This window comes from Neofelis nebulosa, chromosome 7, assembly GCF_028018385.1.
Source record: "Neofelis nebulosa isolate mNeoNeb1 chromosome 7, mNeoNeb1.pri, whole genome shotgun sequence".
In the NCBI taxonomy this organism is placed as follows: Eukaryota; Metazoa; Chordata; class Mammalia; order Carnivora; family Felidae; genus Neofelis; species Neofelis nebulosa.
Window position 1 is genome coordinate 148,568,891 of NC_080788.1, and position 26,061 is coordinate 148,594,951.

Sequence of the window (26,061 nt, forward strand, 5' to 3'; positions counted from 1 at the left end):
AAAAGAAAAAGAAAAAGTAAAAAGGAAACTTTAGAAATTTGAAAACGGGAATACACTGAAGTAGAGTAAAAGAAAATGATGGAAGTAAAATAGAATTTGAAAAAAAATTACAGAAATGTAAAAAATATAGTAATAAAAATTAAAGAAAAATATTTTTAATAATAATAATAAAAATAATTTTTTCTGTTTCTGCATTCAAGAAAAAGAAACGAAGTGTAAAAGAGAAAAAGAAAAAAGAGAAAGAAAATTGACTCGATGAACCTGCTAACAGATTGAAGTAGGACTGAAATTACTTCGTTATTCCCTAGATGTCAGTCTATGTAGCTCTTTATAGTCTATAAAGTAAGCGGCAGTGAGACTTGTGTTCCTGAAGAGCCCTGTTGGCCCAGTTGGGTGGGACTCAGTGTAATGGCTCCGCTCTCCACTAGATGGCACTTTTAGGCTCCTGGGGTGGATTGTTGCGGTGCTTGTAGGTGCGAATGCACATGCGCTGGAGAAGTGAAAATGGCGGCACTCAGGTACCCAGTCTGTTCTCCTGGATCAGCAATCGCGCACCCATCCTCTGTCTTCAGCCCTTGTCCACTTCTCGCTCCTTCACTCTCCGTGACCAGGCCCCAGGCCACACCTCTCTCCCAAGTTTTGTCACAGATGCGGCTGTTTTCCCCGGTCCCTTATATCCAAAGGACCACAGCTTTGACCTGTTCTGTCCCTCTGTGGGAGGGTCTCACCAAGCAATGTCCGAATGAGCAATGGCCGAATATCGGCTGCAGCTAGGAACGCTTGCTGGACCCTGTTGTCGGTGCCCCGAGACTGTGGCCAGGTGCCAGCCCACCCCAGAAAAAGTTCACGAGAGATTGTAGCAGCAGCGTTTCGTGGATTATGGACAATCACAACACACGTCTGGCACCAGGCTTCACCCTAAACGACCTTGTTCCAGCACCAGCGAATGTGGCCGTTTTCCGGGGTCTGCTGGGACCAGAGGGCTTTGGCAGTCTCCTCCAAATGTCCTTCCAGCAGTGCAACTGCCTCTCCCCGTGTGGCCTGAGAACATCCCGGCCCCACTCTGTTCCTGGGATTCTCCCTTCCCACCAGAGCACCTCCAGGTATCGAGCTGTGGAGTTGCAGCCTTTGCACTCCCCTTGTTTACAGTCTTAGTGGAATTTACATACTCTCCTTTCTCCCTTTTTAGTTGAGTCCCTGTGGCTGTTTCCAATTTTCCACGTTTTCTCCAGCTGCTTTTGGGGAGGGGTGCTTTTCCTGTTTTCTCCCCCACTCCCCAGTCTCCGTCCTCTCTCCGCCTGCAAAAGCACCTCCCTTCCTGCAGCTTCGTGCTCCCCAAGGTCCCCTCTCCACGCCACGTACTTGTTGAATTCTGTGGTTCAGGTTGTGCAGATTGTTGTGTTAATCCTCAATCAGTTTTCTAGGTGTGTAGGATGGTTTAGTGTTGGTCTGGCTGTATTTCATGGACGCGAGACACACAAAAATCTTCCACGTTGTTCCGCCATCTTGTCTCCTCCCCCATTGACTGCCTGATTTTCAATTGAACATGTGAGGATATTATGCCACTCCCTTCTTTCCTGCAGGTTTCTGTGGACACTTCTGCCATAGTCTTTTTTTATCTTCCCGTATTCGTTAGCAAACTCTTCTGTCTTCGTGCTTATAGGGTTTTTTTAATCTGTGTATTTTGTGAATTTTACTATGTTATGTCTCAGTGTCGGCCTGCTTTTTTTTCCTAATTTTAATGGGAGTTCTCTGTGACTCATAGATGTGGACGTCTGTTTCCTTGACCATTTAGTGGAAATTTTCCACTCTAATGCACTCAGACAAAACTTCTCCCCTTTTTCTCCCTCTCTTCTTCTTCTGGGACTCCTTTGAAAAGAATTTTATTACACTTTATGGAGTTGCGGATTCCCTAAGTATAAGTATGTGATGCAGTATTTTAATTTTCCTCTTCTTTCCTGCTTCATTTCTCACAAAATTTTATCTTCCATGGCACTTACTCATTCATCTGCTTCTTTCTGCCTTGAGTTCATTATATCCAATCAGGTTCACATCTTGGTTACAGCATTTTAAAAGTTTCAGCCTGACCTGGTTTTAGGTCTTTTCCATCTGTAGTCAGGGTATCCTCATGTCTTCTAGGCTTTCTCAAGCATAGCTAGTATCCTTATGATAGTTTTTAAAAGTTCTGTTTCCTTATGATAGGTATTAAATTCTGTTTGAGTCTTATTATTTATATGTGTTTTAATTATATCCCTGGCAATGTCCTTTTATGGTTTTTTCTTTTGGCATGAATTCCTCTATCACTCTGTATGCCCATGTCTCCTCTTTCTTAAGTGTTTTAGGAAAATCCTGTTATGTTTTCTGCTTCTAGAGTAGTGTCTTTTTTGAGAAATGTTTACATACTGTTAACAACCTGACATTCTGGAAGCATTTCTTGCATGTGCTATGTGCACTGTGCTGTCTTGTATTGGCTGCTCTGTCCCTCAGGTCAGTCCTCTGCAGAGTTCTCCTTGCCTCCAGGGGAGAGTTTTTCAACTTTGTCCATAGTGTTGTGAGTTTTATCTAGGTGAGTTTGGTCTCCTTATTAAAAGAGGCTAATTCCTATTTCCCCTAGAGGTGAAGCAATGCCTCACTCTATGGTCAGTAGACTTGGTGCCCGTGGGGGTATATGGTGGTCTTTGGAGGGAGGGGTTCAATGGTGATCTGGGTTGTAGGCACTCTTTCCCTAGTAAGGAAGCACCTGAGGAAGGAAAGGTGGGTATGTCTTGGTGTCAGTGGCTCAGTATCTACTGGGGGGTGTTGTGCTGCTCACTGAATTCTGTCCATGATAATTGGTGGGAGGAAATATTGGCATCAGCTCCTTCTCTAGTCCCTGCAGTTGGAGTTTCCAGCCACCCCTGTTCAGGAAGCCCTCACATAGAACAATCTGTACTCATGGGTCCCAGGCTTCCTTCAGAACCCGGCCTTCACCCTGCCTTTGTCCAATTCATTGGCACACCTGGCAGTTTAGGGCTCTTATGTTTTATCTCAGGAGCTCTAGCTGGGTTTGAATACACCAAATTGTTGAACTCAATGTGACAGGGACCCCACTGATCCTTAGGGACAGTGTCTTGCTGTGATGTGGTTGGAGCTGGTTATCCCAGAAGGGCAGTTGCATGAACACTAGGGGCTTGGGGTTCATGGCGAAGAACAACAAGAAGGCAGTGTTCAGTTAGCTGCTCTCGGCAGAGGCTCCTATGCTAATGACCAGGGCAGTGCAATGGTGTCTGTCAGCTCTCCTGCCCCATGAGAGGCAATGCCCTGTCTCCCAAATGCACTCCAAGAAGGTAACTGTCCCACCCGATATGACCCAGGGGATCCTCAAAACGCAGCAGTCCCTATGGGCTCGGGGCTCCTTCCCCACAGGAGCACTGCTATGCCCACCAGGGTCCACCCCAGTGATGGCATGGACTTCTAAATCTTCAGTTTTTGAACTCGAAATTTACAGCATGTTGACTTGTCATGATTACCTTTATGTGTCATCTTGACTGCGTTATGGGGGTGTCCAGATTCACAACTGTTTCTGTGTATGTCTGTGATGAGTTTCCAGAAGAGATTGGCATTTCCATCCATGGTTTCTTTCTGCCTGGGCATCATCCATTCCATCACAGTTCTGAGTAGAATCCGACGCAGAGGGAGGAAGAATTCCCTCATTTTTACTTCCCATGTGCTTGTTTGAACTGGAACATTGGTCTCCTCCTGCCCTTGTTCTTAGAGTTACATCATAGTCTCTGCAGGTTCTGAGACTAGACACTAGTTCAGAATCAGGCGAGACTTATACCACTGGTTTTCCTGGCTCCCCAACTTGTGAGTGTAGATCATGGGACTTCTCAACATATTTTCTCATGGAAACCAATGTGCTTTGGTTTCTGTTGCTCGAGGGAATCCTGACTAATACATGCAGAAGATTTATCTCTTGTTTAGAGGAAGTGAATAAAGTTGTAGCTCATTTAAAGTCCTGAGTAGCGAAGTGCCATGAAGGAAGTGTCACGTTGTTTGATTGGGACGAGGGCTGGGTGAAGATAATGGGAAGCTGTGGGAGCTTGTGGTCCTGGCTGCACAGGGAGTGCATCTGGGACTCATGTAAATGTTCAGCTATTGTGCCTCAGGAAATCTGTAATTCACTCATGTTGAGGGACAGGAGAAAGCAATGCAAACAACTGTGTCTTTGTGCATGTTAGGGTAGATTTCCTAGGAAAACAATGATCTAATTCACACAGGTAATAGGTAAACACAGAATCCTGTGTCCAGAGAGGCTCCCTGGAGAAACTGCTGTGTGGACAGGAAGCCCCAGACCCTGAGTGCAAACCTGCCTGTAACCTCCATCTTCACCTGCTCCTGGCAACACAAAGCAGAATTATCCATAGTGTGTGCCCCCCGGTGGTGCCGATCGCCTCCTGCAGGGAGGTTTGTGTCTGGGCTCCCAGAGAGGTCCCCTCACCCTGTCTCTTGCACAGTAATATGTGGCCTTGTCCTCGGCCTTCAGGTTGTTCATTTGCAGATAGAGCGTGTTCTTGGAGTTGTCTCTGGAGATGGGGAGTCGGCCCTTTCCTGAGTCTGCGTAGAACGTGCTACTTCCATCATCATAAATATATGTGAGCCACTACACCCCTTTCCTGGAACCTGGCGAACCCAGCTCATTCCATATCTACTGAAGGTGAATCCAGAGGCTACACAGGAGAGTCTCAGGGACCCCCCAGGCTGCACCAGGTCTCGTCCAGACTCCGTCAGCTGCACGTCACACTGGACACCTGCAGACACCAGACATCTTGGTCAGGAAACTGTCACACATCCACTGTTTCTCACTCTTATCCACTCACATACTCAGTGTCTCCCATTCACCATGAATTACCTTTTAAAAGGGCAACCAGGAACACCCAGCCAAGCACAAACTCCATGGTGAGGTGTCTGTTCTGTCCTCATCAGAGAATGGGAACACCTGGGACTCTAGGGGCTGGGGCTCCTCTCCCAGCTTCGGAGTCTGGGATGGGCTGGTTTTATCAGCACAGAGAGGACCCCATTTGCATGTGCTCTGACATATATATCAAGCTCCAGTCTTAGATTTGATTCTTTAAAAGTAAACAACAGTGTTAGGGACGCACTTGTAGTTTAGTTTGTGTAGATGGTGCTTTGACAATATGAATAATTGTATTCAGTGAGTACAGGTGTATTTGCAGTCCTGTGTGCATTTTTACAGGTCTTTCATCAACATAGATCATTTTCACTCTACAAGTATTTTACATACTTTTTGAAGTTTAACGCAAAATACTTTATTCTGTCATTTTCACTTGTATAATTTTGTTATTTATTTTGCATGTATTTTCATGCTGGTGTGTAGAATCACAGGTGGTTTGTTTTTATTTATTTTCTTTGTTCATTTGGCATCCTGCTCTTTTCCTCATTTAAAAAAAACTGGTTCTAATATTTTTTGTGGTATCTCTAGGTTTTTGTTATGTTTAAGATCAATGTCACCTGCAAACAAGTAATTTTCCTTCCTCCTTACTGATTTAAATGTCTTTTATTTTTTTTATCCCCTATTTTTTTTCTGGTTACATCTTCCAGTGGTAGGAGAAGAAAGCTTTTCCCTTCTTTTCTTTTGGGATTTAGCCAGTGTAAGGATTCAATTGACATAAGACCTATCTACAGGAGAGAATAAATTTCATTTTGTAAGTGCATGGCCTTCCTAATGACATGACACCCAGAGAAAGGACAAAGCAGGTGGCACTTGTGTCTTTCAGACAAAAAAAACATTGGGTTTGGCAAGAGTTAAGTTTGGGGTCACCAAGTAAGTAGGTTTGTTTGCATAGCCTTCTTGTCCCTGTATTCTTTATTCTGGTTCTAACGATGGTTCTTCCCTCTTGGTACATGGGAGGGAGATTTATATCCTGCTGTCAAGGGACAGTGGAGAGTCTGAGTGTACTTGGACTCTTTCTCAAGTGACTTTCACCCAAATAAGCAGTGTGACAAGATGACATAGTTTGAGGTGGCATATGGATACTTCACATTATCATGGGGAACACTTATGTTAGGGGTGACCATCATTGCCTGGCTCCTGATTTGACAGGAAAGCCTTCTGCATTTTACCGTTCAATATGCTGTCAGGTGTGGGCTTTTCATAGTGGCCATGATCATGTGGAGGTAATTTCCTTCGGTCCCTTTTTAATTGGGTTCTTTTTAAATGATGAACATGTGTTGAATTTTGTCTAATGTTTTTTTGAATCAATCAATGATGGCTTTGATTCAGTCATTCCCTCTGCTAATGGAGGACATCACATTTATGCATCTGTGTATGTTGAAGGATCCTTGCATCCCTGGAGTGAATCACACTGGATTATGTTGTATGATCCTCTCAATGTTCTGTTGAATTCAGTATGCTCAGATTTTGTGAAGGAATTTTGCATGTATGTTCATTTGCGATAGTGACCTGTAGTTTCCCTTCTTGTGGTGTCTTTCTTTGGTTTTGGTGTGAAAACAATGCTGTCCTCACAAATTTCATTAGGGAGTGCTGTTTTTTTTATCAGTGGTTTGTAATAGTTTGAGAAATATTGGCATTAACTCCTCTTTAAATACTTAGTAGAAGTTTTAATAAAGCCATGGACTCCTAGGCAGATTTTTTGCAGGGTGAGGTTTTAGATAGAGAAATCTTTTTAATTTTTCTTTTGTTCCTTTTGTATTTTTCCATGAAGCAGTCTTGGTGGCCTACGTTATGGCATAAAATGTGTAATTTGTTCCTGGTGATCTAATTGTTGGCCTATAAATACCTAAGTTTTTATTTAATGATCGTTTCCATGTCTTTAGTTCAGTTATGTCTCCTCTTTCAATTCTGATTGCATTTGTTTGAGTCTTCCCTATTTCCCCAGGCTACCTATTTGTTTCAAATTTTACTTACTTTTCCAAATACAAATTTTTATGTAATTGATTTGTTTTCTGTATTTGTGATAGTCTCTATTTTCTGTCTGCTTTATCTTTTTATGGTATTTTTATGTTTATCTTTTTATGTCAATAAAAATGCCAATGAGTTTTTTAAGGAACCTGCAAAATATACAATTCATATGAAAGCACACAACACATGGAAGCCACAAAACAATCATGACGTCGAGAGAACCTGGAGACATCACACTTCTCTCTTTCTAAGTATATTGCAGAGGTACATTAACCACAACAGTGTGCTTCTGGCATCAAATGAGATATTTAGACCAGTGGAGCTCATTACGGAGCCCCGAAGTAGAAGTTTGCAGATGCAGTGAGCAAATCCTCCACGAGATTTCCAACAATGCACAGTGGGGGGAGGATACTGTCTCTTAAACATGGTGTTGACTAGGGGCACCTGTGTGGCTTGGTAGGTTAAGCATCCCACTTCCACTCAGGTCATGATCTCACGGTTTGTGAGTTCGAGCCTCACATCAGGCTCCTGCTGACAGCTCAGGGCCTGGATTCTGTTTCTGCCTCTATCTCTGTGCCTCCCTACTCATGATCTGTCTCTCTCCCTCAAAAACAAAGTAAAAATTAAAAAATAGTATTGATATATACATGCAAAATAATAACATTTGGCCATAATCTTTCTTCATACATATACGTCGACACAAAAAAAATCTCAAAATGGATGAAGGATTAAGAAGAACACTTGAACCTAAATGCCTTCAAAGAAAACATGAAAGATGAATATGATGACATTCACTTGAGAATGATTGATTTGATATAAAAGCAAAGTCACAGAGAACAAAGCATGCAAGGGGGACTACACCATACTAGAAAAGGGGCAAGCAAATATTTGTAGAGCTAGAAGGAAGTCTATGGGCGCGTAGCCCCTCCCTGCCCACTGGGGATCTCCAGATGGATTTGACAAATTGGCTTCCTCATTGGTAAATGGCTGCTTATTTGGTGGATGGAATGATGCTGACTGACTGGACATGCCATTGCCATGACTGTGGTAAAGAATGTAATGCCTGAAATGGTTCCCGGATTTGCCATTCCATTATGGATTTAGCCAGACCAAGGAACTCACTTCAGCACATAGACAAACTACGTACTTGCAAAGACTTGGGAGTGATAATTAGAATTTTATACTCCACATCATCCTTAATCATCACAGAAGCAGACGATGAGGATATGTGGATTAGGGGAACAGATATGGAACATGAAAAACTAGACACAAAATTCCTTCAGGAAAAATCCACCTGGAAATTGGCCTGGAACATCCAGAATAATTGTCCTTGGCCCTTAATGAGATTTGGAATGCTCCAAATAGCAGGCAGGGACTGACCCCCTTTGCAACAGTATTTTAGAAAGGAGTCCTTAACCCTTTCTTCCCTGATTGAGTGAACTTTATGATAACTTATATGACCAAGTTGATGCCATGCATAGCCATGTCCAAGAAGTAACAGGTGCACTTGGGTTATATCATCCATAGACAATAAGAACATGGCCTCTGCCACTGCCTAGCCATGCAACTCTTTCTACAGAATATGGGACGCTCATCACGTCTTCAGAGAGCACCCAGTTCCACCTCGCTGAAAAGGACCTTATGATGAACTGCTAACCGACTACACTGCCATCAGAATTAGGGAAAGATTCTTCTGGATTCATGCCAGCTGCACAGAATAGTTCCAGAAAATGCCATCGTCAAGATCCTGGATGGCCATCCCCATAACGACCATAGGTAAGGATTCCCAGAGCCAATTCCCAGGCTCCAGAAACACATGGCATCACATAGTAGGTCATGGATCAAAAAACTGCATTTCCACCTAGTTTCATTTTCCGGCTCTTTCCTGTCAGGAAAAAAAAAAAACCTTTTTAAAATGGAGCCTACCCTTTCCCCCACTATTAAAAGACTGACTACATTTCCTGCTCTCCCTCTGAACCTCTACGACTGTCTGTCTTCAGACTGCATCTGCCCCATTCACCTGTGTAGTTATCTCAGCAGGTCAGATACAGACCCTTACACCAGTTTTCCAAATCCCGTCTACAGTAAATAATCAGTCTGATTGTCAATCGTTTTGACATCAGGATAGCATGTAAGCCCCCAAAGTCGTGTTATTTCCTGCCAATGCAAGCAGGTGAATGCACCATGTGGATGGACAAATGGAAGGGTGTGGTATCCACAACCAGAACGACAATGTCACTCTGCCTTTCCTTCCACTGCATTGATTGGGACCACAACTTTGATGGAAGCTTCAGGATGGTCCTTTGCTCAGGTGAAGTATTGGGAGAGAATATTTCCCTTTGTATGAAGACAGTCATGGTGCTGGGTTCTCTCTCTCGGTGACATAGCAAGGCAATCTGGTGCCAGATGGTCACTAGGTGCTCCAGCATAACCCCCATGGCACAAACACTGTCCAGATCACAAAATGTTTCATTGGCACTCAGACTACCTGTGCATCAAGTGGCATAGCTCAGCCACTTCCAGCTAAGGCTGCCTAACAGCACAAGTCATATGAGAGTAGACCGAAAATCTGGAGTAGCTCAGTCAGGTGACAAAACCCACCTTATAGCTGCTGAAGGGCTGCAGGCCTCCCGTGTCTCACAAACTTTCAGGAATGCATGATAATTGACCAGTGACAGTGACCCTCAATTGCCCAGACCAGTGGGAACTCATGACAGGCTCTACATGAGCTGGTCAGGCTAACATCTTGGCACTGTTTGGACTGTTAGGAATTCCCAAGGCAGCAGGGTAGAGATGTATAGGTTGAGAGCAGACTGTGGCTGGGACTCCTTGGTCATCGATGCTGAATGGGACATACTGGCTAGCTCAGTCATGACGGAGTCTCCCCTGTGGCCCTTTAGATACCCTCAACTGCCTAGACAGTCTTGGGAATGTGAGCCATCTTATGGACAGCTGGGCATTTACATTTCAGTAGTCAAGTGTAAAGCGCCACCTGTTAGGAGGGGGCTTTAATGCCCGTCAAGTGGGCAGACGGAAAGGAGAAATGGTGTGTTTAATGTCCCCCCTCCTTCAGTAAATCTTGAATTATGGGGTGCAATTTCTCAGTCCTCTATTGCGCACAATATTGATGTGCATATACTGTCTTAATTGGATGTGTGGGGGGTGCAATTTGCAGTCCTACAGACTCCTGATATGTAGCTCCCCCCAGGAAATCCAGGCACTGGGTTTGTTCCCACTGGCCTTGATGGCATGTGAGGGCATTCACATCATTAACAAGACAATGCATGGTCAAAGGGGCCACAGTTGCTAAAAGAGATTCAGTAAAGATTCTTCCAATAGTGACATCAAAGCGATGTTGAGACCCTTCTACTATCCCTACCTTTATACCTAGTAAGCTAAAGGGCACCACACTTTTATTTGGAGGGGTTCCTGGGAAGCACTGTACCTTGGCTTCAGGGTCAATGAGAGAAATAAAGTGTTGTCTGTGTCTGTGTCCTACACGGTAATTACAGAAGTATACAGGCAGTTGTCCCAGGAGGAAGGACATACTCCACAAACCTCCAGGTCCCTAGGCAGGGGCCTTGGCATCTCCCCACCCACTGGGATCCTGGCTCCCCACTACCAGGGCTGTCATGTCCAAAGAAGTGATGGCACCCACCCGAAGGTTAGAAACAGCATTCTCTCGAAGATCCCAAAGAGTCTGATCAAAGTTTCCGACTTGTGTTCAGGCTGTCCTGAGATTAAGTCACTAGGGACCCCTCTTCTCAGAGCTGTGCATAAGGAGAAGTGTGGGCATCATCTCTAGAGCAAGAGATCTGGGTTGAAGTTCCACCCCTTGAAAGGGGCACTGCTGAGACCCTCCTGTGGGCTCCTATCTATGGAGGTGGTGATCCCATCACCATTTGCAGCAAAGAAGTCTTGGGCTTCTTGAAAATTCTCCTTTTCACATCTATGGCATGCATGCTAATGCCTGCTACACTAAAGCTGGTATTTCCATGAATTGTATTGGCACAAGGCTTAAGATCAGAGTGGACCTTCAAGAAGAACTCCTTAGGTTCTGTTGTCAAGTGCCTCTCCTCCAGGTGGAAATGGACAAGGGCTCATGGGCACATGACATAAGGGAAACAAAACAAAACAAAACAAAACAAAACCCAAATCCCACACCCATTGAATTGTCCCCATTCTATCTTAGAGTTGGATTGCATCACCTGGGCTTGACCTCTCCCAGTGGGCCTGTGCTGTCGTGCCATAAAAATCCAAGTCCGGAGAATCAGAGCTTCTTTCTTCCTACCTCTGTGGACTCTGGGGCCCTAGGGAGCCTCTTCCTCAGAGCCTTCCCCTTTTTCCTTGGTGTGTGTCTCTTTCCATGTGCCTTGGGGTGGTTGTCAGAGCCTTTTGATACAGTGAAAAGACTGGAAGCTCCGTAGGTTGTCTCTAAGTAAACAGGCCGTTGATACCTTGAGCTTTTCAGTGATTTATGAATCTGGGGCACTTGGACCAATCCAGACAGCTGTAGTATGTCAAGCGCTTAAAGCAACAGCTTGGAGCCAATTGTGAAGACCCAGTAGAGCCAATCAATATCCTTGTCTCCCTCCCTTTGGACAAATGATTCCAGGAAACCTTGCATTTTCATGATGGTGTAGTGCCTGTCACCATTTCTCTCTTTCACACTGGTCCGTGGATATGTTGGTGTAGTGAAGACCTGGGATAGAAGTTAACTCTTCCCAGACACGTGTGATTAGGCCTCCCATGCTGCAGTGTCCCCATCAACACCTGTCAAATAGGGAGCCATTGTCAGCAGCAGTGAGGAATACAGCCAGTTGGGGGAGGTTGCCTTGGCTGTGTCCTCCGCCCAGGGAGACATGATGCTCCTGGTAGAGTTGCCTCTGTCACTAGGTAGGCATGGCTAAGCAAACACAACACCAGGGTACTGGCTGCAACACAGTGGACCCAGCAACTGGCGTCTTCTTCGACACTAATCTAGGCATATGTTCTTCGGTGTCCAGCAATATCTCACTTGGAGATGAGTAGGAAATCCACACCTCTGGAACCCCAGGATGGTGCCTGATTGTTGGTCTCTGCAGGGAGTCTGACCTTTTATGGCACTGGTAACTTAGGGTAGGGGTTTCTGGCAACACCTGGCATCAGCCCAAAGCAAAGCTACAGACCACCGGCAAGCTCCAGCTCCTTCCCAGAGCAGCTGAGATGTGGGGGTAGGAAACGAGTGAGCCATTTTCAGTGCTAACACATTGTTGGAGGGCACCACCTAGGCCCCCAATCCCATCCCTGGGGACAAATGTGTTGGGGACCCCAGCTGTTGTACAAAATTAAGAACATGTAGACTGTATCCTGCTGCAGGAATAGGGAAGAGCCATTGCTCAGGGGGTGGATAGGCAGCTCCCTAGGCATCTGAGCTCTGGCTTTGGATACATGAGATGCATGGGGCCCTCCTGACTCAAGGTGGGGTTTCCGTGCACCCCCAACAAAGGAAATGGAGGCGCAGGATTTCTGACTCACAGGGCCCAGAAGCAAGGGTACACAAGGACCTTGGGAAGGGCAGGCCTCCTTCCCACAGTCCCAGTGATCAGGGCACAGAAAACAGGGTAGCAAGTACCTGATTACTTGAGAATGCATGGGGCTGAATTCCCTAACTTTTCACAAGGTCACCTCTGTGTGGTTATTCGAGAAGGCTCTCAGAAAACCAGTGGGAATCCTAGGCAGATCCTTATCTAAGGTTAAACTCACTGAAAAGTAGGCAAGAGAAAGAGAGCAGGGATTCACATTCATCGGGCTCCAACTGGATGCCAGATCATCCATAGGCACCTTTCATCAGAAAGGCCTGCCTTTCTGATTCATTTCATTGGGTGCTCCATTCAGTCTCACAGTCTCAGTCTCCCACATTTGGAAATTTTGTCTCCATGGAGGCACAGCTTGTGCTAGGTGGAACCTAATGCCAGTCCCCTTCCCTCACAGCCCACAGACACCCCAGTGTGGAACAGGCAGTGTGGGTGGGTGGTAGCCCTCCATTATCCTGAACCCACATTGGGACTGGGGGAAGACAGATTACCTGGAGAATGAGAAAATGTCAAGTGTTCAAGAGCACAGTTTTGGAGACAACTCATGAATTTGTCCCTGAAAGAGCTTGTGTGAACGTCTCTTAATTCTGGAAGCATATACCTCAGTTCAAGACCCAGATGCTGACTCAGGTCCTCTGCACATAATCTCGGGCTCAGTTTGGGCTCTTGGAAGCTTAGATATATACGTAGAGGCCACAAGCATGCAGTGTTTAAGTCTTATTTCAGCGTTCTGGTCAGTGAGCCATGAGAGATGTGTGTCAGAGCCGTGATGTGCCTGTGGACCCCTGTGTCTCCTGCAGACCCCCGAAACGTGGATGTCAGCTCTGCAGCCTCATTACTGTATTTTCGCACATGTGCCAGTTGGATTGTCTATAGTTGTTCAGCAGTCAGGAGGCTAATTATGGATTGTCGTCAGCAACAATCAGTCCCTTAACTTTCTCGGGGTTGATAATTTGACATTTGTGGCGACACCACAAGGAATGCAGCTATTATGGCTTAAATGGGACCAAAAACCACTCTGAGATATAACAGGGATTCATGAGTTTGCCTCACTGGCCGCATTCTTCTTGGAGGGGTGCACTGCCTGTGCTCCCACCAGTGCCTCGTCCAGTGCACCATGGAGGATCCCAGCTTATGTGGCAATGGCAGTTCCTGTTATTGTTGCATATCCCTCTGTGACTGCACTTCTCTGGGATACAGTCATAATTCAGCTGAGCCACACTGCCAGTGCAGTAGGTGTCCTGACAGAGCTTTCCAGAAGCATACGGGGTACCAGTTCTCACATGACCAATCTCGGTTGTTCCTGTGCTACTATGTGAATTCAGCCGCAAACACCAGAACCCTGATATCTCAGATGGATTGAATCCAACATTCTCTTGCAGCTGAGGGAGATGTGTGACAATCCTACACTGCAGCCTTCCACACGGCACGTCTGTGTGGGAACAGGGTTCAGGGTTGAATTCCCCAGGGTCTTGTGCAGTGTCCATATCGGCTGCTTTTTTGATTTATGGCATAGCAGACATCTTCACCTTTCCAGAATTTTGCAAAGATTTCTTGGCAGCGCATAGTGCGGTCAGTGCAGTTCCCATGATAGCAGCATCCCTCTTCAGTGCATGGGGTTCCGTCTTGCCTATGGAAGTCATCAGGGTACGCCAAGGACACCCCACAACCCTGCCTTCATCCTGTCTGTGTCGAAACCATTGGCCCACCTGGCATCTCAGGGCTCTTGCATTTTATCTCAGGAGCTCTAGTTGGGTTTGAATACACCAGATTGTATGAACTCAGTATGACAGTGATCTCACTGATCCTCTGGGAGAGCATCTCGCTATGCTGTGTTTGGAGCTGGTTATCCCAGAAGGGCAGTTGCATGAACACTAGGGCTTGGAGTTCATGGTGAAGAACAACAAGAAGCAGCGTCCATTTAGCTGCTCTCAGCAGAGGCTCCTATGGTAATGACCAGGGGAGTGCAACGGTGCCTGTCAGCTCTCCTGCCCCATGAAAATGCACTCCAAGAAGGTAACTGTCTCACCCGATATGACTCAGGGATCCTCAAACTGTAGCACTGCCTGTGGGCCACGGGGCTGCTTCTCCCCTGGAGCATTGCTACGCCCACCAGACTCCACCCCAGTGATGGCATGAACTTCTAAACCTTCAGTCTTTCAGCTCCGCGTTTACAGAAGGTTGACTTGTCTTGATTACCTTTATGTGTCATCTTGACTGCGTCATGGGTGCCCAGTTTCCCCACTGTTTCTGTGGATGTCTGGTAACTATTCCAGAAGACACTGGCATTTCTATCCATGGTTTCTGTCTGCCTCGGCATCACCCACTCTGTTAAGGTTCTGAAGAAAATCTGATGCAGAGGGAGGAAGAATTCCCTCATTTTTACTTCCCATGTGCTTGTTTGAACTGGAACAGTGGTCTCCTCTGGCCCTTGTTCTGAGAGTTACATCATCAGCTTTCCACGTTGTGAGACTAGAGAGTAGTTCAGAATTAGATGAGAATTACACCTCTGGTTTTCCTGGGTCTCCAGCATGTGAGAGTGGTAGGTGGGGTTTATCAATGTATTCAATCATGTAAACCAATGTGCTTTGGGCCCTGTGCCTCGGGAGAATCCTAGTAAATGGAGATGAATTATCTCTTCTTTAGAGGAATTGAATAAAGCTGTAGCTCATTTAAAGTCCTGCGTAGCAACAGCCAGGTGGGAAGTGTCATGTTGTTTTATTGGGACAATGGCTGGGTGAGGATAAGGAGGAGCTGTGGGATCCTGTGGTCCTGGCTGCACTGGGACTGCATCTGGGACCCCTGTAAATGTTCAGCTGTTGTGCCTCAGGATATCTGCAATTCACTCATATTGAGGGACAGGAGTAAGCAATGCAAAGAACTGTGTCTTTTGTGCACGTTAGTGTAGTTTTCCTATGACAACAAGTATCTAATTTAGACAGTTAATTGGTAAGCACAGAATCCTGTGTCCAGAGAGCCTCCCTGGGGAAACTGCTGTGTGGAGAGGAAGCCCCTGACCCTGACAGGAAACCTGCCTGTAACCTCCATCTGCACCTGCCTCTGGAAACACAAACCAGAATTGTGCATTGTGTGTGCCCCCCTGGTTGTGCTGATCCCCTCCTGCAGGGAGGTTTGTGTGTGGGCTTCCATTGGGGTCCCCTCTCTGTGTCTCTTGCACAGTAATATGTGGCCGTGTCCTCGGTCTTGAGGTTGTTCATCTGCAGATATAGCGTGTCCTTGGCATTGTCTCTGGAGATGGTGAATCGGCCCTTCACGGAGTCTGCATAGCTTGTGCTCCTTCCGTCATATCTAATATATGCGGCCCACTGCAGCCCCTTCCCTGAAGCCTGGCAGACTCAGTCCTTGCTGTTGCTACTGAAGGTGAATCCAGAGGCTACACAGGTGAGTCTCAGGGACCCTCCAGGCTTCACCAGGTCTCCCCCAGACTCCACCAGCTGCACGTCACACTGGACACCTGCAGACACCAGACATCTTGGTCAGGAAACTGTCACACATCCACTGGTTCTCACTCATACCCACTCACATACTCAGTGTCTCTAATTCACCATGACTTACCTTTCAAAAGAGCAACGAGGAAAATCCAGCCAAGCACAAACTCCATGGTGAGGTGTGTGTGTTCTGTGCTGATCACAGAATGGGAACACCTGGGACTCCTGGGGCTGGGGCTCCTCTCCCAGCTGCAGGCTGCAGAGGGCACTACAGAGGGCTACAGAGAGGGCACTATTTGCATGTCCTCTGACATATATATCAAGATTCAGACTTAGATTTGATTCTGTAAAAGTGAACGACAGGGTTGGGGACGCATTTCTACATTAGTTTGTGTGGATGGTGCTGTGAAATTATGAATAATTTTAATTGGTGAGCACAGGTATATTTGCAGGCATGTGTGCAGTTTTACATGTCTTTCATCAACATTGGTCATTTTCGCTCTACAATTATTTTACATCCTTTTTGATATTAATCCCAAATACTTCTTTCTGTGAAATTTTCACTTCTATAATTTTGTTATTTGTTTTGCATATATTTCCACGCTGGTGTGTAGAATCACGGGTGGTTTATTTTTTATTTATTTTTGTTCATTATGTATCCTGCACTTGTCCTCATTTTTAAAAACTGGTTCTAATATTTTTTGTGGTATCTCTAGGCTTTTGTTATGTTTAAGATCATGTCATCTACAGACAGGCAATTTTTCTTCCTTCTCACTGTTTTAAATGTCTTTTATTTCTTTTTATTGCCAAAGTTTGAGTAATTCTTTCAGTTGTAGGAGAAGAATGCTTTTCCCTTCTTCTGGGGTTTCACCTGGTGTAAGGATTCAATTGCCATAAGACTGATCTCAAGGGGAGGATAAATTTCATTTTGAAAGTGCATGGCCTTCCTAATGATATGACACCCAGAGAATGTACAAAGCAGGTGGCACTTGTGACTTTCAGACAACAAAACATTCGATTTGGCAAGAGTTAAGGCAAAGGTGTGGGTTTGGGGGTATTTAATTAGTCAACAAGTAACTAGGTTTGTTTTCACAGCCTTCTTGTCCCTGTGTTCCTTATTCTGGTGCTAAGGATAGTTCTTCCCTCCTGGAACAGGTAAGGGAGTTTTCCCAGGGGAGATTTATTTCGTGCTGTCAAGGGACAAAGGATGGTCTGAGTGTCCTTGGACTGGCTGTTTCTCACATGACTTTCATCCAAATCAGCAATGTGACACGTTGATATGGTTTGAGGCAGCATGTTTATTCTTCACATTATCATGTTGAATACTTACGTTAGGGGTGATCATCATTGTCTGATCTTGATGTAGAAGGAATGGTTTTCGTATTTTTCTGTTCAATATGCTGTCAGATGTCGGCTTTTATAGTGGACATGATCATCTGGAGGTAATTTTCTTCTTTTTTTTCTTTCATTACCATGTTTGTTTTTTTATTTTTTTAAATTTATATCCAAATTAGTTAGCAAATAGTGCAACAATGATTTCAGGAGTTGATTCCTTAGTGCCCCTTACCCATTTAGCCCATTCCTCCTCCCACAACCTCTCCAGCAACCTTCAATTTGTTCTCCACATTTATGAGTCTCTTCTGTTTTGTCCCCCTCCCTGTTTTTATATTATTTTTGTTTTCCTTCCCTTATGTTCATCTGTTTTGTCTCTTAAAGACCTTATATGAGTAAAACCATATGATTTTGTCTTTCTCTGACTGACTCATTTCACTTAGCATGATACCCTCCCGTTCCATCCACATAGTTGCAAATGGCAAGATTTCATTCATTTTGATTGCCGAGTCATACTCCATTGTATTGATATACCACATCTTCTTTATCCATGATGGATTTTTTTGCTTTTTTCTTTTGAGTGTTGAGTTTGATAAGTTCTTTATATATTTTGAATACTAACTCTTTATCTGATATGTCATTTTCAAATATCTTCCCCCATTTGTCAGTTGCCTTTAGTTTTGTTGATGATTTCCTTGCTGTGTAGAACCTGTTTATCTTGATGAGATCCCAATAGTTCATTTTTGCTGTTGTTTCCCATGCCTCTGGGGACAATGTTTAGTAAGAAGTTGCTCTGGTCAAGGTCAAAGACGTTGGTGCCTGTGTCCTCCTCTAGGATTTTTATGGTTTCCTGTCTCACATTTAGGTCTTTCATCCATTTTGAATTTATTTTTGTGTGTATTGTACAAAGTGGTCCAGTTTCATTACAATTCCATGTTGCTGTCCAGTTTTCTCAACACCACTTGTTGAAGGGACTCTCATTTTTCCATTTGATACTCTTTCTTGCTTTGTCGAAGATTAGTTGACCATATAGTTATGGGTCGGTTTCTGGGTTTTACATTCTGTTATGTTAATCTATGTGTGTATTTTTATGCAGGTACTATACTGTCTTGCTGACTATAGCATTGTAATATAGCTTGAAATCCAGAATTGTGATGCCTCCAGTTTTTTTCTTTTTCATGATTGCTTTGCGGATTCAGGGTCTTTTGTGGTTCCATGATAATTTTATTTTTGAAATGTTTTTATTTATTTTTGGGAGAGAGAGAGCATGAGCATGGAAGGGGCAGAGAGAGAGGGAGACACAGAATCTGAAGCAGACTCCAGGCTCTGAGCTGTCAGCACAGAGCCCAATGTGGAGCTCGAACTCACGGACTGTGAGATCATGACCTGAGCCGAAGTCAGACGCTTAACCAACTGAGCCACCCAGGGGCCTCAACCAGTATAAGTTTAGAATTATTGGTTCTAGCTCTGTGAAAAATTCTGGGATTAGTTGAGAGGGATATTTGCTTTGAATTACTTGCATTGAATGTCTAGATTGCTTTGGGTAGTATAAACATTTTAACAATGTTTTTTTCTGAGAGAAAATGGGAGGAGGGGCAGAGGAAGAGGGAAGGAGAATCCCAAGCATTTTCTGTGGTGTCAGTACAGGAACCAATGTGTGGTTCGATCTCAGGAACCATGAGTTCAAGACATGTGCCCAAATCAAGAGTCATGGCTTTAGCCCATGGAGCATGTAAGCACACCAATTATACTCTTAAGTATAGAGAACAAACTGATGGTTACCAGAGGGAAGGTGAATGGAGGGTTTGGGGAAGTAGATGATGGGGATGAAGGGGTGCACTCATAATGAGCACTGGGTGTTGTATGGGAATTTTGAATCACCATATGTTACACATGAATCTAATATTGCATTGCATGTTAACTAACTTGAATTTGAATAAAAAAATCAATGTATGTTAAGTGTCTACAAATGGCCTTGTTGGCATACAGCCCACTAGGAATCATTTATTTCAAAAACTATACTGACAAAAGGAACAGCTAGAATTTTGAGCTAAGGTATGTTCCTTTCCTTCCCCACCCCACCTCAGCAAATGGAGAATCCAGTGCAAGTACCTGGGACTATAGGCGTGTGCCACTGAGTCTGGCTGCAACCCTACGCCAGATTGTTGTAGCCAATACACAGGGTTTCCAGTGCCCAGCTCCTGTTCAGAGGACTCTTTTCCAGAGGGACAGAATGTCAGTGACCCCAAGCTGTTTGCTGTTGATGCCAAGCCCCTGCAGGTGCCACCGAGATGTGGGACTCATTGTATGCAGCCCCACTTCCAGGATGGAGGCTTTGCCCTGGGCACAGTCCACTAGGGATGCTGGGAGCCTGGTCGCCCCAGACCTGACTTATATGGCAGGAGTCTCATGCCACCAGGCAAGCAAGCCACAAGGAAATGAAGGTGCCACCCGCCCCTAAACTGATCCCTCCTTTTGTCCCCACCTGCAGCTTCAGAGTTTTGCTCAGGGCAGGGGGGACCTGGAGCAATCCACTAAACCAAGGTGAAAATCTGTTCTGGTACAACCGAGTTCATTTCCAGCTGAGTGTGAGGAAGGTCTGGGCCTCATGTTGTGGGAGAGTCAGGTGCAGGAGACAAATGGCTTCAGTGGAGGATTCCTAACCTACTCCTGCTCACCAGCAGGAGAGAGCAAGAGCCAGGGACAGTGGAGGGAACAGCTGCTGTCAGAACACATTTGAGATTCTGTTCTCAGCAACTCTCCATTCAGAGGAGTCCGAGGTGGTGAGGTTCAGTCTGTGGAGACTCCATACTTCAGAGCATTGTTGAACATAGGACAACATTCAACATGCAGCAGAGGAATTTATCATGTGGGGGTGGGTCAGAAAGTGATAAAGTCTAACCAAACACTGTCACCTAGGCTGTCACATCTAGGCTGGCTGTGTGAATGTCTCAGGCCACACCACCTCTGTTGTCTTTGAGACTACTTTCATTCCCTCACATCATGTCTTTGAGGTTATCCTAGTTTCAGGTCTGCATCAATAGTGTCACATTTCTGTGGAAAAGCATCCCATTGATGGAAGTTTTATACTTGGTTTATTCCTTTATATTTAGAACGACTTTTGACTTATTCTTAGCTTCTAACACTAAGAAAGATACTATACATATGTACACACCATTTATTTTCAGAGCATGGGATTTCATTCTGGAGAAAATTCTCGGGAGTGGTATTTCCAGGTTACATGTTAAGTCATCCATGTATAATTTCATGAGTAACAGCCAATGATTTTCCAGATCTGGTGTTCATTTTTTATTCCTACCTGCAGTGTTTGAGGCCCCCAGAGTGCTGCATGCTCACCTGGATGGTGTTGCCAGTGTTCCCTTCATACCTGAGCCCTCAGGGTGTGTGCATAAGGCATCTATTGCATTCTTGATTAGAATTTCCTTGCCAATCGATGGTGTGAAGAGACTTTTCCTGTCCTTACTAATGTGTCTACAACCTCTAGGACGGGGTGTTTACTACGCAAGGCTGTGCTTGTTTTATAGAGGGTTGTTTCCTTTCTTCCTATTGACTGTTGAGGGTTCTTAGCATATTCACGATGCAGGTCCTTGGTGGTTATGCAGTTTGTGAATATTGTCTCTTCCTATGTAACTTGTCTTACTGCTATTTCCTCATTGGCAGAAAAAAACATCCGATTTTCACAAAATGTAATTATACCATTTCTACTTAAATAGAATATTTACACTCTAATTATCCGGTAGAATTCACCTGTGAAGCCATGAAGCCCTCGACTTTGTGTGTCAGTAGGTTTTTGATTACTGATTCAATTTATTTTCTCCTTTCAGTCTGTTCAGGTTTCCTGTTTCTTCACATTTAAGTTTAGTTAGTTTATATCATTCTGGTAATTTATCCATGTCTTTCAGATTGACCAATTTTTTGGCATATAAATTCCAAAATATTTTTTTATAATTGTATTTCTCTGGTGTTAGTTGTGATCTCTCCTCTCAAATTTGTGATTATATTTACTTAGTCCTGGAGGAAGATGGCAGTGTAGGAGGACGTTGTGCTCACTGGGTCCTGCTGATCACTTAGATTCCACTCACATCTGCCTAATTTACCCAGGAAACCACCAGAAGACTAGCAGAATGGACTCTCTGGAGCCAAGCATAGACGAGAGGCCCACAGAGTGGATAGGAAGGTTGGAGAGGCAGTCCACGCTACATGGACTGGGTGGAGGGAAAAAGGCAGTGGAGGTGCAGCCAGCCCACCCAGCAAGGCAGAGCCCCCGAATCTGGCTTGCAAAAGCAGAGGGGCTGGATGGAGTGTGTTCTGACAGCCAGTGGGAATTAACATCTGGAATGTTATAATTCAACCGCGCTGCTCAGAGAGCGGGAGGGCTAATGGACAATGGGAGAGAGAGTTGTTGAGCCCCACAGGATAGAGCTCAGCTTGGTGGAGAACAAAGGCACAGGGAAGAGCCATTTCCCTTGCCCACCCCCCAGCCAAAATCCCAAAGGGAACCAGTTCCTGGCACGAACTTGCTTGCACCGCCCAAATACCCAACGCTGTGCTTCTGCAGATCCATCCCTCCAATAGGTATGCCTCCCTACCAGTGCCACAGGGCTCCTCCTGAAGTGGACCACCAAAGGAAAAGCGAGCTGAACCTGCCCCTCCCGCCCCTGTGCATCTTGTGGATCCATCCAGGCTAATATGCAGATCCCATCAAAGCAGCGCCCAAGCCTGGAAGTGTGCAAGTAGCCCAGAGGCCACACCACTCCACAGTGAGTCCTGCCCCTGGGAAAGGGGAAGATAAGGTACACAGTAGTCTGACTGTGGCCCCAGCGGTGGGCTGGGGGCAGATATCCGGTCTGACTTCAGCCCCGCCTACCAATGGAAGTTACTCCAGACAGCACAGGGGAAGAACCCTGCAGTTCCGCGCCACTCCAGGGACTCTCCAAAATGATGAATCGGAAGAATTCTACCCATCAGAAACTACAGGAAATAGCAACAACTAATGAACTGATCAAAAACAATTTAAACAGTATAGTAGAAAATGAATTTAAAATAATAGTCATAAAATTAATCGCTGGTCTTGAAAAAAGTATAGAGAACAGCAGAGAGTCTACTAATACAGAGATCAAGGGACTAAGAAACAGTCAGGAGGAGCTAAAAATGCTATAGATGAGCTGCAAAACAAAATGGAGGCAACCACAGCTCAGATTGAAGAGGCAGAGGAGAGAATAGGTGAATTAGAAGATAAAATTATAGACAAAGAAGAAGCTGAGAAAGAGAGATCAAAAAATCCAGGAGTATGAGGGGAGACTTAGAGAACTATGTGACATAATTAAATGAAATAATATATGCATAATTGGGGTTCTAGAGGAGGAAGAGGCAAAGGTGCTGAAGGTGTACTTGACGGAATTATAGCTGAGAACTTCCTTTATGTGGGGAAGGAAAAAGGCATTGAAATCCAAGAGGCACAGAGAACTGCCTTCAGGTGTAACTTGAATCGATCTTCTTCATGACGTATCATAGTGAAACTGGCAAAATACAAGGATAAAGAGAGAATTCTGGAAGCAGCTAGAGATAAACATGCTTTAACATATAAAGGGAGACCAAAAGACTAGTGACGGATCTCTCTACTGAAACGTGGCAGGCCAGAAAGGAATGGCAAGAAATCTTCAGTGTGATGAACAGAAAAATAATGCAGCTGAGAATCCTTTATCCAGCAAGTCTGTCATGTAGAATAGAAGAAGAGAAAGAGGTCTTCCCAAACAAAGAAAAACTGAAGGAATTCATCACCACTAAACCAGCTCTAAAGAGATCCTAGGGGGGATCATGTGAGACAAAGTACCAGAGACATCACTACAAGTATGAAACCTACATATATCACAATGACTCTAAACCTATATCTTTCTATAATATCACTGAATGTAAATGGACTAAATGCTCCAACCAAAAGACATAGGGTATCAGAATGGATAAAAAAACAAGACCCATCTATTTGCTGTCTACAGTAGACTCATTTTATACCTGAGAATACCTTCAGATTGAAAGTGAGGGGATAGAGAACCAACTATCATGCTATTGGAAGTGAAAAGAAAGCTGGAGTAGCCATACTTACAACAGACAAACTAGACTTTAAAGGCTGTAACAAGAGATGAAGAAGGGCATTATATAATAATTACAGGGTCTATCCATCAGGAAGAGCTAACAATTATAAATGTCTATGAACCAAATACGGGAGCCCACAAATATATAAAACAATCACAAACATAAGCAACCTTATTGATAACAATGTGGTAATTGCAGGGGACTTTAATACTCCACTTACAACAGAGCATAGATCATCTAGACACAGGATCAATAAAGAAACAAGGGCCCTGAACGATACACTGGATCAGATGGACATGACAGATATATGTAGAACTCTGCACCCCAGAGCAACGGAATATACCTTCTTCTTGAGTGCACATGGAACCTTCTCCAAGATAGATCATATACTGGGTCATAAAAGAGCCCTTCATAAGTATACAAGGATTGAGATCATACCATGCATACTTTCAGACCACAATGTGATGAAACTTGAAATCAACCACAAGAAAAAGTCTGGAAAGCCTCCAAAAGCATGGAGGTTAAAGAACACCCTACTAAAGGATGAATGGATCAACCAGGCAATTAGAGAAGAAATTTAAAAATATATGGAAACAAATGAAAATGAAAATTCAACAAACCAAACGCTTTGGGATGCAGCAAGGGCAGTCCTGAGAGGAAAATACATTGCAATCCAGGCCTATGTCAAGAAACAAGAAAAATCCCAAATACAAAATCTAACAGCACATCTAAAGGAAAAGAAGCAGAACAGCAAAGACACCCCAAACCCAGCAGAAGGAGAGAAATAATAAAGATCAGCACAGAAATAAACAATACAGAATCTAAAAAAACTGTAGAGCTAATCAATGAAACCAAGAGTTGTTTATTTTTGAAAAAATAAACAAAATTGATACACCTGGAGCCAGTCTTCTCTAAAAGAAAGGGAGATGACCCAAATAGATAAAATCATGAATGAAAATGGAATTATTACAACCACTCCCTCAGAAACACAGCAATTATCAGGGAATACTATGAAAAATTATATGCCAACAAACTGGACAACCTGGAAGAAATGGACAAATTCCTAAGCAGCCACACACTTCCAAAACTCAAACAGGAAAAAATAGAAAGCTTGAACAGACCCAAAACCAGCGAAGAAACTGAATCAGTTATCAAAAATCTCCCAACAAATAAGAGTTCAGGACCAGATGGCTTCCCAGGGGAATTCTACCAGACATTAAAGCAGAGATAATACTTCTCAATCTATTTCAAAAAATAGAAAGGGAAGGAAAACTTCCAGACTCATTCTATGAAATCAGCATTACTTTGATTCCTAAACCAGACAGAGACCCAGGAAAAAAAGAGTACAGGCCAATATCCCTGATGAATATGGATGCAAAAGTTCTCAATAAGATACAAGCAAATCGAATTCAACAGCATATAAAAATAATTATTTACCATGATCAAGTGGGATTCATCACTGGGCTGCAGCGCTGGTTCAACATTCGCAAATCAATCAATGTGATACATCACATTAATAAAAGAAAAGATAAGAACCATATGATCCTGTCAATCGATGTAGAAAGAGCATTTGACAAAATTCAACATCGTTTCTTAAAAAAAACCCTCAAGACACTCGGGACAGAAGGAACCTACTTAAGCATTGTGAAAGGCATTTATGAAAATCCCACAGCTGATATCATCCTCAATGGGGAAAAACTGAGAGCTTTCTCCCTGAGATCAACAACACGACAGGGATGTCCACTCTCACCGCTGTTGTGTAACATAGTGTTGGAAGTTCTAGCATCAGCAACCAGACAAGAAAAGAAAATCAAGGCCTCAAAATTGGCAAAGATGGAGTTAAGGTTTCACATTTTGCAGATGACATGATATTATATATGGAAAACCTGATGACTCCACCAAAAGTCTGCTAGAACTGATACATGAGTTCAGTAAAATCTCAGGATACAAAATCAGTGTACAGGGGCGCCTGGGTGGCGCAGTCGGTTAAGCGTCCGACTTCAGCCAGGTCACGATCTCGCGGTCCGTGAGTTCGAGCCCCGCGTCAGGCTCTGGGCTGATGGCTCGGAGCCTGGAGCCTGTTTCCGATTCTGTGTCTCCCTCTCTCTCTGCCCCTCCCCCGTTCATGCTCTGTCTCTCTCTGTCCCAAAAATAAATAAAAAACATTAAAAAAAAATTAAAAAACAAAAACAAAAACAAAATCAGTGTACAGAAATCAGTTGCATTCTTACACACTAATAATGAAGCAACAGAAAGACAAATAAAGAAACTGACCCCATTCACAATTGCACCAAGAATCATGTAAACCTAACCAAAGATGTAAAAGATCTGTATGCTGAAAACTATAGAAAGTTTATGAAGGAAATTGAAGAAGATATAAAGAAATGGAAAAACATTCCGTGCTCATGGATTGGAAGAATAAATATTGTTAAAATGTCAATACTACCCAAAGCTATCTACACATTCGATGCAATCCCAATCAAAACCGCACCAGCATTCTTCTCGAAGGTAGAACCAGCAATCCTAAAATTTGTATGGAACCACGAAAGGCCCCAAATAGCCAAAGTAATTTTGAAGAAGAATACCAAAGCGGGTATCACAATCCCAGACTTTACCCTCTACCACAAAGCTATAATCATCAAGACAGCATGGTATTGGCACAAAAAGA

General features: G+C 44.1%; 2 pseudogenes; both read right to left on the reverse strand.

Annotated features, from left to right (window-relative positions):
• Positions 1-424: 424 nt before the first annotated feature.
• On the reverse strand, positions 425-4,937 carry LOC131518024 (immunoglobulin heavy variable 3-23-like; annotated as a pseudogene).
• Positions 4,938-14,003: 9,066 nt separating this feature from the next.
• On the reverse strand, positions 14,004-16,120 carry LOC131518025 (immunoglobulin heavy variable 3-74-like; annotated as a pseudogene).
• Between the last annotated feature and the right edge of the window lie 9,941 nt (positions 16,121-26,061).